Below are 11,640 nucleotides of genomic sequence, written 5' to 3'. Positions count from 1 at the left end.
GCATCAATTACTTACTCATGTAAACCCTAGGAGCTAGTTTATTATAAATAGAACTTTTTACTATCATATTATCATCCTGGATTGTAAATTGAATCCTGTGATCACGTTTTGGGGGCTGGCCATTCGGCCATGCCTGAACCTTTTACTTATGTATTTTCAACAGTGGAGTTTCTGCACACCATAGATTAAGGGTGTGGAGCTCTGCTGTACCTCAAGTTTCAATACAATTACTATTACTTTCTATTCAATTCTCTTTTATTCTTATTCCAAGATATACGTTGCACTTAACTTTGATGAATGTGATGATCCGTGACACTCATCATCATTCTCACCTATGAACGCGCGTGACTGACAACCACTTCCGTTCTACTCTAGGCCGGGCGCATATCTCTTAGATTCCTCAACAGAATCTTCGTGGTATAAGCTAGATAGATGGCGGCATTCATGAGGATCCGGAAAGTCTAAACCTTGTCTGTGGTATTCCGAGTAGGATTCTGGGATTGAATGGCTGTGACGAGCTTCAAACTTCTGAAGGCTGGGCGTGATGACAAGCGCAAAAGAATCAATGGATTCTATTCCAACCTGATTGAGAACCGACAGATAATTAGCCGTGCTGTGACAGAGCATAGGAACGTTTTCACTGAGAGGATGGGATGTAGCCACTGACAACGGTGATGCCCTACATACAGCTTGCCATGGAAAGGAGTAAGAAGGATTGGATGAATGTAATAGGAAAGTAGAGATTCAAGAGGAGCACAGCATCTCCATACACTTATCTGAAATTCCCACTATTAATTTACATAAGTACTTCTATCCCTTTTGTTTTCTCTTTATTATTATTCGAAAACCCATAAACTATTTAATCTGCCTAACTGAGATTTACAAGGTGACCATAGCTTGCTTCATACCAACAATCTCTGTGGGATCGACCCTTACTCACGTAAGGTATTACTTGGATGACCCAGTACACTTGCTGGTTAAGTTGAACGAAGTTGTGAACCATGGTATTGGCATCATGTTTTTGGTGCCATTACCAGGGAATGAAAAGCAATGAATTTTGCAAAAATGGAATAACAAAGGAATCAGAATTTCGTCCACCAAGTTTTTGGCGCCGTTGCCGGGGATTGTTCGAGTATGAACAACTGACGGTTCATCTTGTTCCTCAGATTAGGTAATTTATTTTTTGTTTTATTTTTCAAAAAATTTTTCAAAATTCTTTCAAATCTTTTCTCATATGTTTTCGAAAATTTATTCTAAATTTTTAAGAATGAATTTTAGAGCTTCATGAAAAATGTTGAAGCCTGGCTGGCTGTAAAGCCATGTCTAATTCTTTTGGACTGAGGCTTCCAATAATAAGTATATGAAGTTGGATGAAGTATCAACTGCTGTATGCTTGATTTGTCACTTAAAGCTTGGCTGGCCATTGGCCATGTCTAGTGTTTTGGACTGGAGCTTTCATTGAAAGCTTGGCTGGCTATTAAGCCATGTCTAATTCCTGGACCGAAGCTTTAGACTAACATTACATGATTCCTGGAATTCATATTAAAAATTTTGAATTTCTTATTTTCTTTTTCTTATATGTTTTTCGAAAAAAATCAAATAAAATAAAAAAAATTAGAAAATCATAAAAATAAAAATATTTTGTGTTTCTTGTTTGAGTCTTGAGTCAACTTTTAAGTTTGGTGTCAATTGCATGCTTTAAAAATTTTTCTTGCATTTTTCGAAAATTCATGCATTCATGGTGTTCTTCATGATCTTCAAGTTGTTCTTGACAAGTCTTCTTGTTTGATCTTGATGTTTTCTTGCTTTGTGTTGTTTGTTGTTTTTCATATGCATTTTTCGTTTGTTAGAGTCCATGCATTAAAGATTTCTAAGTTTGGTGTCTTGCATGTTTTCTTTGCATTAAAAATTTTTCAAAAATATGTTCTTGATGTTCATCATGATCTTCAAAGTGTTCTTGGTGTTCATCTTGACATTCATAGTGTTCTTGCATGCATCTTGTGTTTTGATCCAAAATTTTTATGTTTTGGGTCACTTTTGTGTTTTTCTCTCTCATCTTTAAAAATTCAAAAATAAAAAATATATCTTTTCCTTATTTCCCTCCAAATTTTCGAAAATTTGAGTTGACTTAGTCAAAAATTTTCAAAATTAGTTGTTTCTTACAAGTCAAGTCAAAATTTACAATTTTAAAAATCTTATCTTTTCAAAATCTTTTTCAAAAATCATATCTTTTTTATTTTTTTTATTATTTTCGAAAATTTCAAAAATATTTTTTTTAAATTATTTTCAAAATCTTTTTTCTTATCTTTATATCAAATTTTTGAAAATTAGCTAACAATTAATGTGATTGGTTCAAAAATTTGAAGTTTGTTACTTTCTTGATAAGAAAGGTTCAATCTTTAAATTCTAGAATCTTATCTTGTAGTTTCTTGTTAGTTAAGTCATTTTAAAAATTAAATCTTTTTCAAAATATCTTTTTCTTAAAAATCTTATCTTTTTATCTTATCTTTTTCAAAATTTTATCTTTTTCAAAAATTTGATTTCAAAAAAAAAATATCTTATCTATCTTCTTATCTTCTTATCTTTTTAAAATTAAAATTTCAAATCTTTTTCAATCAACTAACTAACTTTTTGTTTGTTTCTTATCTTTTTCAAAACCAACTAACTACTTCTCCCTCTCCAATTTCGAAAATATCTCATCCTTTTTCAAAATTCTTTTTAATTAATTTAATTATTTTTAATTTAAATTTAATCTTATTTCTTATCCAATTTTTGAAATTACTAACTCCTTTTAAAAAAAAAAAATTTTCAAATTCACTATCCCTTCTCCTCTTCTATTTATTTAATTATTTACTAACACTTCTCTTCACCTCTCTTCATCTAAATATCCGAACCCATTCTTCTTCACTCTCCTCCCCTTTCTTCTTCTACTAACATAAAGGAATCTCTATACTGTGACATAGAGGATTCCTCTTTCTTTTCTTGTTTTCTTCTCTTTCATATGAGCAGGAATAAGGACAAAAGCACTCCATCATTCTCCATGAAATAAGAGAAGATCAAAAAGCAATGAGGGAGGAGCAACAAAGGCAAGGAAGGGACATAGAAGAGCTTAAGAACATCATTGGTCCTTCAAGAAGAAGACGCCACTAAGGTGGACTCATTCCTTGTTCTTATTTCTTTCTGCTTTTCGGTTTTTATGTTGTGTTTATCTATGTTTTGTGTCTTTATTTCATGATCATTAGTATGTAGTAACCATGTCTTAAAGCTATGAATAAATTCCATTAATCCTTCACCTCTCTTAAAAGAAAAATGTTTTAATTCAAAAGAACAAGAAGTACATGAATTTCGAATTTATCCTTGAATTTAGTTTAATTATATTGATGTGGTGACAATACTTTTGTTTTCTGAAAGAATGCTTGAACAGTGCATATGTCTTTTGATCTTGTTGTTTATGAATGTTAAATTTGTTGGATCTTGAAAGAATGATGAACAAAGAGAAATGTTATTGATGATCTGAAAAATCATGAAATTGATTCTTGAAGCAAGAAAAAGCAGTGAAAAAGTAAAAAGCTTGCGAAAAAAAAAAGTGGCGAAAAAAAAAGAAAGAAAAAGAAAAAGCAAGCAGAAAAAGCCAATAGCCCTTAAAACCAAAAGGCAAGGGTAAAAAGGATCCAAGGCTTTGAGCATCAATGGATAGGAGGGCCCAAGGAAATAAAATCCAGGCCTAAGCGGCTAAATCAAGCTGTCCCTAACCGTGTGCTTGTGTCATGAAGGTCCAAGTGAAAAGCTTGAGACTGAGTGGTTAAAGTCGTGATCCAAAGCAAAAAGAGTGTGCTTAAGAGCTCTGGACACCTCTAACTGGGAACTCTAGCAAAGCTGAGTCACAATCTGAAAAGGTTCACCCAGTTATGTGTCTGTGGCATTTATGTATCCGGTGGTAATACTGGAAAACAAAGTGCTTAGGGCCACGACCAAGACTCATAAGTAGCTGTGTTCAAGAATCAACATGCTTAACTAGGAAAGTCAATAACACTATCCGAAATTCTAAGTTCCTAGAGAAGCCAATCATTCAAAACTTCAAAGGAAAAAGTGAGATGCCAAAACTGTTCAGAAGCAAAAAGCTACAAGTCCCGCTCATCTAATTATAAGTAATATTCATTGATATTTTGGAATTTATAGTATATTCTCTTCTTTTTATCCTATTTGATTTTCAGTTGCTTGGGGACAAGCAACAATTTAAGTTTGGTGTTGTGATGAGCGGATAATTTATACGCTTTTTGGCATTGTTTTTAGGTAGTTTTTAGTAAGTTTAAGCTACTTTCAGGGATGTTTTCATTAGTTTTTATGTTAAATTCACATTTCTGGACTTTACTATGAGTTTGTGTGTTTTTCTGTGATTTCAGGTAATTTCTGGCTGAAATTGAGGGACTTGAGCAAAACTCTGAAAAAAGGCTGACAAAAGGACTGCTGATGCTGTTGGAATCTGACCTCCCTGCACTCAAAATGGATTTTTTGGAGCTACAGAACTCCAAATGGCGCGCTCTTAACGGCTTTGGAAAGTAGACATCCAGAGCTTTCTAGCAATATATAATAGTCCATACTTTATTCGGAAATTGACGACGTAACTTGGCGTTGAACGCCAAGTACATGCTGCTGTCTAGAGTTAAACGCCAGAAACACGTCATGATCCGGAGTTGAACGCCCAAAACACGTCATAACTTAGAGTTCAACTCCAATAAAAGCCTCAGCTCATGGATAGATCAAGCTCAGCCCAAACATACACCAAGTGGGCCCCGGAAGTGGATTTATGCATCAATTACTTACTCATGTAAACCCTAGGAGCTAGTTTATTATAAATAGAACTTTTTACTATCATATTATCATCCTGGATTGTAAATTGAATCCTGTGATCATGTTTTGGGGGCTGGCCATTCGGCCATGCCTGAACCTTTTACTTATGTATTTTCAACAGTGGAGTTTCTGCACACCATAGATTAAGGGTGTGGAGCTCTGCTGTACCTCAAGTTTCAATACAATTACTATTACTTTCTATTCAATTCTCTTTTATTCTTATTCCAAGATATACGTTGCACTTAACTTTGATGAATGTGATGATCCGTGACACTCATCATCATTCTCACCTATGAACGCGCGTGACTGACAACCACTTCCGTTCTACTCTAGGCCGGGCGCATATCTCTTAGATTCCCCAATAGAATCTTCGTGGTATAAGCTAGATAGATGGCGGCATTCATGAGGATCCGGAAATTCTAAACCTTGTCTGTGGTATTCCGAGTAGGATTCTGGGATTGAATGGCTGTGACGAGCTTCAAACTTCTGAAGGCTGGGCGTGATGACAAGCGCAAAAGAATCAATGGATTCTATTCCAACCTGATTGAGAACCGACAGATGATTAGCCGTGCTGTGACAGAGCATAGGAACGTTTTCACTGAGAGGATGGGATGTAGCCACTGACAACGGTGATGCCCTACATACAGCTTGCCATGGAAAGGAGTAAGAAGGATTGGATGAATGTAATAGGAAAGTAGAGATTCAAGAGGAGCACAGCATCTCCATACACTTATCTGAAATTCCCACTATTAATTTACATAAGCACTTCTATCCCTTTTGTTTTCTCTTTATTATTATTCGAAAACCCATAAACTATTTAATCTGCCTAACTGAGATTTACAAGGTGACCATAGCTTGCTTCATACCAACAATCTCTGTGGGATCGACCCTTACTCACGTAAGGTATTACTTGGATGACCCAGTACACTTGCTGGTTAAGTTGAACGAAGTTGTGAACCATGGTATTGGCATCATGTTTTTGGCGCCATTACCAGGGAATGAAAAGCAATGAATTTTGCAAAAATGGAATAACAAAGGAATCACAATTTCGTCCACCAGTGGCCCGTGGAAAGACATTTGTGAGTTGAGTATACCAAACCAACAGGTGAAAGAAAAACTTCTTCATGGCCTGGCGATGGAAGTAGGGAATGGCAGCCGAACTCTGTTTTGGGTAGACAACTAGGTGCAAGGTGGCCCTCTAAAAGTAATTTTTCCAAGGCTCTTCTCTATTTCAAACCAACAAGGTTCTATGATAGGGGACTGTGGATTCTGGGATGGGTTAGAGTGGATCTGAAATTTTCAGTGGAGGAGAGAGTTGTTCCAGTGGGAGTTGGAATTGGTTCACCAACTTCATGAGAGGCTAAGACTTGTGAATCTATCAACTAGTAGAGAGGATAATATTGTCTGAAAATTTGATAATAAGGGTATTTTTTTCTACTAACTCTTTTGTGCAGGTGCTGCAATCGGAGACTCTTTCGGAAGAAGTTAGGAGCTACAACTTCACTAGTTCAATCTGGGGAGGATTGGTACCTCCCAGGATTGAGCTCTTTGGTTGGTTTGTTCTAATTGGCAGGGTGAATACTAAAGAGCGGTTGAGCAGACTAGGTGTTATTCGTCAGCATGACAATCATTGTGTCTTGTCTGAAAAGGAGATTGAATCTGTACACCATTTGTTTCTGTTGTGTGACTTTACGTGGCAGGTGTGGTGCGCTTGGTTGAGATATTTAAGTAAACCGTGGGTCATCCCAGGAACCATGAGGGGGCAGTTCGAGAGTTGGACTGGCTTTTACAAGAATAGAGAGGAACAGAAGATGCTGCTGACGGGATTCTTTGCAGTGATCTGGAATATTTGGGGGGAACGGAATGCCAGAGTTTTTAACAACAGGGAAAGCAAGTGTTGAGGACATTCAAGGAAGGACGTTTTTGAGCTTCAAGGAGTGGGCAGGTGCTAACCCTCTTGGTTGTTGATAGCAATGCCGGAAATGACAGGGGTTGATCTTTTGGTTTCCTTTTCTGCTATATGTTGCTCCACTTAACTGTGTTGAGTTTTCTTTGTTTAAAAAAAAAAACAAAAATAAATAACACATCTCAATTTTAAAAGTAAAATACTTAAATTTTCATATAGGAACCATAAAGAAAACTTATTACTAAATCGAATAGCGATTCTAAATGGATTATTTTATTTTATTGTCTTCTTTTAGAATATTTATTAATTATTAATAGCAGTGACTAATCCCTTAAAAAATAACTTCTCAGAAAGAACATTTTGAAGTAAATAAATTTTAACTTTAAGATCTTTATACAGATTACTAAGAATTAAATCTCTACAATACCTTCACATTATTACATGTATGTTTTATATAAATAATAATTACAACATGTGCTTACAATCAAAGGAACAAAAGGCATCCACAGATAAGAGTACCACCCTGTAATAAGGTTCATATATATATATATATATATATATATATATATATATATATATATATATATATATAATATGTGTGTTGTGGATAGTTATAATAAGATGTAGTATTATTATTGTATTGACTTACCATGGGTGTGAAACAGGAGAAACAACACTGTGATGAACCAGATTGGAGGACTAAACCAACAAATATATATATATAATATGTGTTGTGGGTAGTTATAATAAGATGTAGTATTATTATTGTATTGACTTACCATGCGTGTGAAACAGGAGAAACAACACTGTGATGAACCAGATTGGAGGACTGAATCAACAAATAATTGGAAATAAAATAAAAGCACGTAATTATAAATTCACTTAATTAATGTATTGGTAGTTAATTGTTAAAATACATATAGTAATCATCACATGAACCTGATTTCTACAACAACTTTGAAGTCCTCTTCCAATGTTCTTTCAATGTATTGCATAAAATCAAACTTATGGTGATTTTGAGGTGCCAAGTGTGCCTACATCAATTAAATAATCCATGAAATGGAGTCATCAGTTAATTATAATAAAAAAAATGAAGAATGGTAAGTCATAAATATATATACCGTGACAAACCCATGTCTCAAGGTCAAGTAATCCACTTTAGGTACTGAGCATACAAACTGCCTGAAGAAACAAACCTGCATGCATGCATAGAAATAACAATAAATGTAACAGCATACATAGATAAAGAAATGAAGAAGAAGAAGGCGAGACAAATGATGAGTTTGGCTTACAATCCAAATGAGAATAGGATTTGTGGTCCACACACTCAAATGTCTCCTCCCAAAGGAAGTCTGTCTCGTAAGTCTGAACTTTTCAGGTTGCTGAACATGCTGCTGCAAATAACAAGGTATGATATGGATAGAATGTGGTATTTCCTTTTAATTAATGATATAAGCCTCTGAATGTTGTGCTTAAAACTTCTAATTCAAAAATTTCACTTGCTATAGCATTACACCATATCTAATGATCACTGAATAGATGAGTGAGATTTTATATTGGGAGGATTCTTTTCAAGTGAGATTTATTTACACCAGCAGATAAAAGGTTCTATGGCGTAAACTGACATGAGTTTCAAGAATGGGAAGGCGAAACCAAGTTTTCCTTAAGTGGGGGTAAGTCTCAATAGCAAAACAAATTGACCTCAGAACAATCAGCACAAATTTTTAAAGTGGTTCGTTGCAGATCACTAACCAAATGTCCAGTTCTTGGTTCAATATTTATGAAGAGGCCTACTCCTTGTAAGTTCCCATCACTTCCAATTCTAAATCCTTGGTATTCCTGTAAATTGGAACCTCCATTAAACCAAATCACAGAAGCTGAAGAACAGATTTATCAATCTAAGAAATGGTATTGTTTGAATAGTTCATTTATGACCTATAATCTATTAGATTCTTGATCATCTCTCTAGTTATGAATAGTATTTTCTGTTCACCAAGAAAGTAATACAGAGAAAGGAAATGTTAGTGTAAGACCTTTGGACTGATAATCCGAGTGAATGGATCGCCAGGGTAGAAAGCATTCCTCTGATTTTTGTGTATGCTGCATCAGCTGAGTTCAAGGGAAACTTTTCCACCATGGTTTGCTGCAACTTCAAATCCCAATCTAAAGCAGAAAAAGAAAGAAAAAAATGAATGTAGATTTTATTATTGATCCATCATTTATGCACACATCAAAATTGGGAGAATTATTCATGTTTATCGAGAATCAAGTTATGAAGAGTCACCTCACTTGTTTCTCTATAATGCACAAGAACAAGATGCTCATATGCCCTGCCATGAAACAATAGAATATCAATTATTCTGAACAACTGTTACAATAACATATGCACAAACACATCTCAAAGAGCAGTTATGCATAACCAATGTCCCTATCATCAATTCATATCAAACATACAAGCTAGTATTTCCAATTTCATATTACATCATCATATTATTCTCCATATATAATATATATGAGAATCACACCATCGGTCCTACAGTTCTTCTGAATTTTGTTCCTAAATGTTCTTGTCACTACCCAGGCTTTGAGGCATCACAAGTTTGTGGTGTATATATATATATATAAATATGCTTACCTAGATTCTTGCTTAATTAAGTCATATATATAATTAGCATTAACATATAACAAATTAAATTATATTGCAGGTGAGAGATGCTCCCTTCACAAAGCTTTGCAGCACAAAGAATATCTTAACAATAAATGGAGAATTTCCAGGGCCAACATTGTATATTACGAAAGGAGAAAGCATAATTGTTGATGCGTATAACAGAGCTAACTATAACATCACCATTCACTGGCATGGAGTGAACCAACCAAGATATCCATGGTCTGATGGCCCTGAATTCATCACTCAGTGTCCCATTCAACCTGGTGTTTTATCTAATCACATTGTAAAACTAATGTGTCAAACTAGTTGAGCTGAAGTAATGTGATGAATTGATTATGCTAATTAGGTTTAACAAACGGCGACTGGCAAAGACGTTGCAACGAGAGAGAGAGAGAGAGAGGAACTTACATGAAGAGGATGGTGTGCCGGCGGAGCTCTACACTCTGCCTCTCTCCGTGACCGTGATTCCGTTCTGGTCTCTACTCCAAAGCGTTGGAGGAGGAGAAGAAGAAGCGTCACTCTAAACTCTAATTCTCTAAAGATTTGGGGTTAAATTTTGGGAAAATGAGTGAAACGAGTAGGGATGCTGGAAGCAAATGCGCGAACGAATTTTTGTTAAAAATCGACGGCTATTTTGTCGATTTTAATTAAAATAAAATTCAACATTTTATCCATCTATTTTATATAATAAATCTATACCGAGTCTATTCAATTTAGAGAAGAGATCTTTATCGTCTAAATTTATTGACGACAAAAACTGTTGATATTTTAATTATTAAAATAGACAACTAGTCCGCCGATTTTAAAGAAAAAAATTTTCAACCCTTATTTCGTCGGTAATTTGACGATAGAGGTAATGTAACATCCTAACTTTTAGCACCTCATGATCATACTAAAAGCCCAAGCGTTACTTACTTCTAAACCTTTTTATTCAAAACTATCTTTATTTAATATCAAGCCTTTGCGAATACGAACCGAAACTTTCACAAAAAAAACGAAGAGTCGGTACTTTAAATCATTTAATCCCAAAATTATATATATCCATGTAACATTATATACATAGACTTATTTCAAGATTTTCAAATACAATTCCTACCCCTCTAAAAACTAAAAGAATAAATGACGAGGGAAAAATAAAACCTAACAACTCAACTTGTAAACAGAATCTTCTATGTTCTTGTAGTTCCGCACTAAGCCTTCGCACCTGTAGCTGAAAGGGGTGAAAATAGGGAGTGAGAATTGAGGAGTTATTAGTAGGGTCGGGGTGTATAGTTATATCTATTTTATATATACTTAGTCAGCAACAACAGTTAACAAAGTACGAGCCAATTCAACAATTATAAAACACAAAATTCAATCACAAGCACACACAATCATAGAAAACACACTCACAAACAAATATGCATAAACAAATATCATGCGTGTCTATCCCTTGTAACACCCTAATTATCCTAAGCCTTACCTCATGCCGTAAGGCAAAGGTTAATCAAGGGTTACGATAATTCTAAGGTTCATACATAAATATATATAGAATGAATAATAATTCCAGAAGTCCGATGAAGGAAGTAAGCTCAAATACGGAATTACAAAGCGCGAATGTTCACACAAAGCTACAAGCATAAAAGATATGATCCACTATGTAAGGTAACAAGATATATGTAGTTATATAAGAGTATAATAATCATAAGATACTAGCCACAGCCCGCGGAGTTTGGGCCGACTAGTTAAATACTGACATACAGAGTTTTGACAATAAAATAACTTATACATAATATCTCTCATAAGGTAAGCCTCTAAGGCAAAATAAAATACAAAAGTGAGAGTACTAATCAAAATAACCAAAATGACAACAAAATAGAATAGGATCTTTCGCTCTTCTACCATCACGCAACTCACTGCGGTGGGTTACGACTTGCATCTGAAAAATAACAACAACGTATGGAATGAGATCTGGAGGTTCTCAGTATGGTAACAGTACCCAGTAATATAAGATTTAAGACCCCGGGATGCCAGAGGCAATCCTAGAGCTTCATAGTAAATAGATATTCAAGCTTAACAATAAAAAGAATAAATAACTTAAACCGTAAATAATAAACAAGGTATCTAATCTTAGGAAATTTCTAACTAAAACTAGCTACTACTGTCCCACAGCCTTCACCAACCTACCCTCCGTGCAATCCCATTCCACAGCACCAGACAAACACAGATAATGCAC

The 11,640-nt window shown here is 34.8% G+C and overlaps 1 long non-coding RNA gene across 3 annotated transcripts; it reads right to left on the bottom strand.

Annotated features, from left to right (window-relative positions):
* Nucleotides 1-7,359: 7,359 nt before the first annotated feature.
* LOC130970669 (uncharacterized) lies at nt 7,360-9,996 on the bottom strand. Of its 3 annotated transcripts, none has more exons than XR_009082090.1 (8): nt 9,834-9,996; nt 9,606-9,697; nt 9,042-9,087; nt 8,791-8,920; nt 8,510-8,596; nt 8,050-8,151; nt 7,879-7,953; nt 7,360-7,791 (listed from the first exon to the last, which is right to left on the bottom strand). It is a non-coding gene; the product is annotated as an uncharacterized LOC130970669 (long non-coding RNA). The 3 variants fall into 3 exon arrangements; XR_009082091.1 differs by having other exon boundaries at nt 8,050-8,148; XR_009082092.1 differs by lacking the exon at nt 9,606-9,697 and having other exon boundaries at nt 9,834-9,973.
* Between the last annotated feature and the right edge of the window lie 1,644 nt (nt 9,997-11,640).

This window comes from Arachis stenosperma, chromosome 3 (genome assembly GCF_014773155.1).
Source record: "Arachis stenosperma cultivar V10309 chromosome 3, arast.V10309.gnm1.PFL2, whole genome shotgun sequence".
NCBI lineage: Eukaryota > Viridiplantae > Streptophyta > Magnoliopsida > Fabales > Fabaceae > Arachis > Arachis stenosperma.
This window is presented reverse-complemented; position numbering and strand designations above follow the sequence as displayed.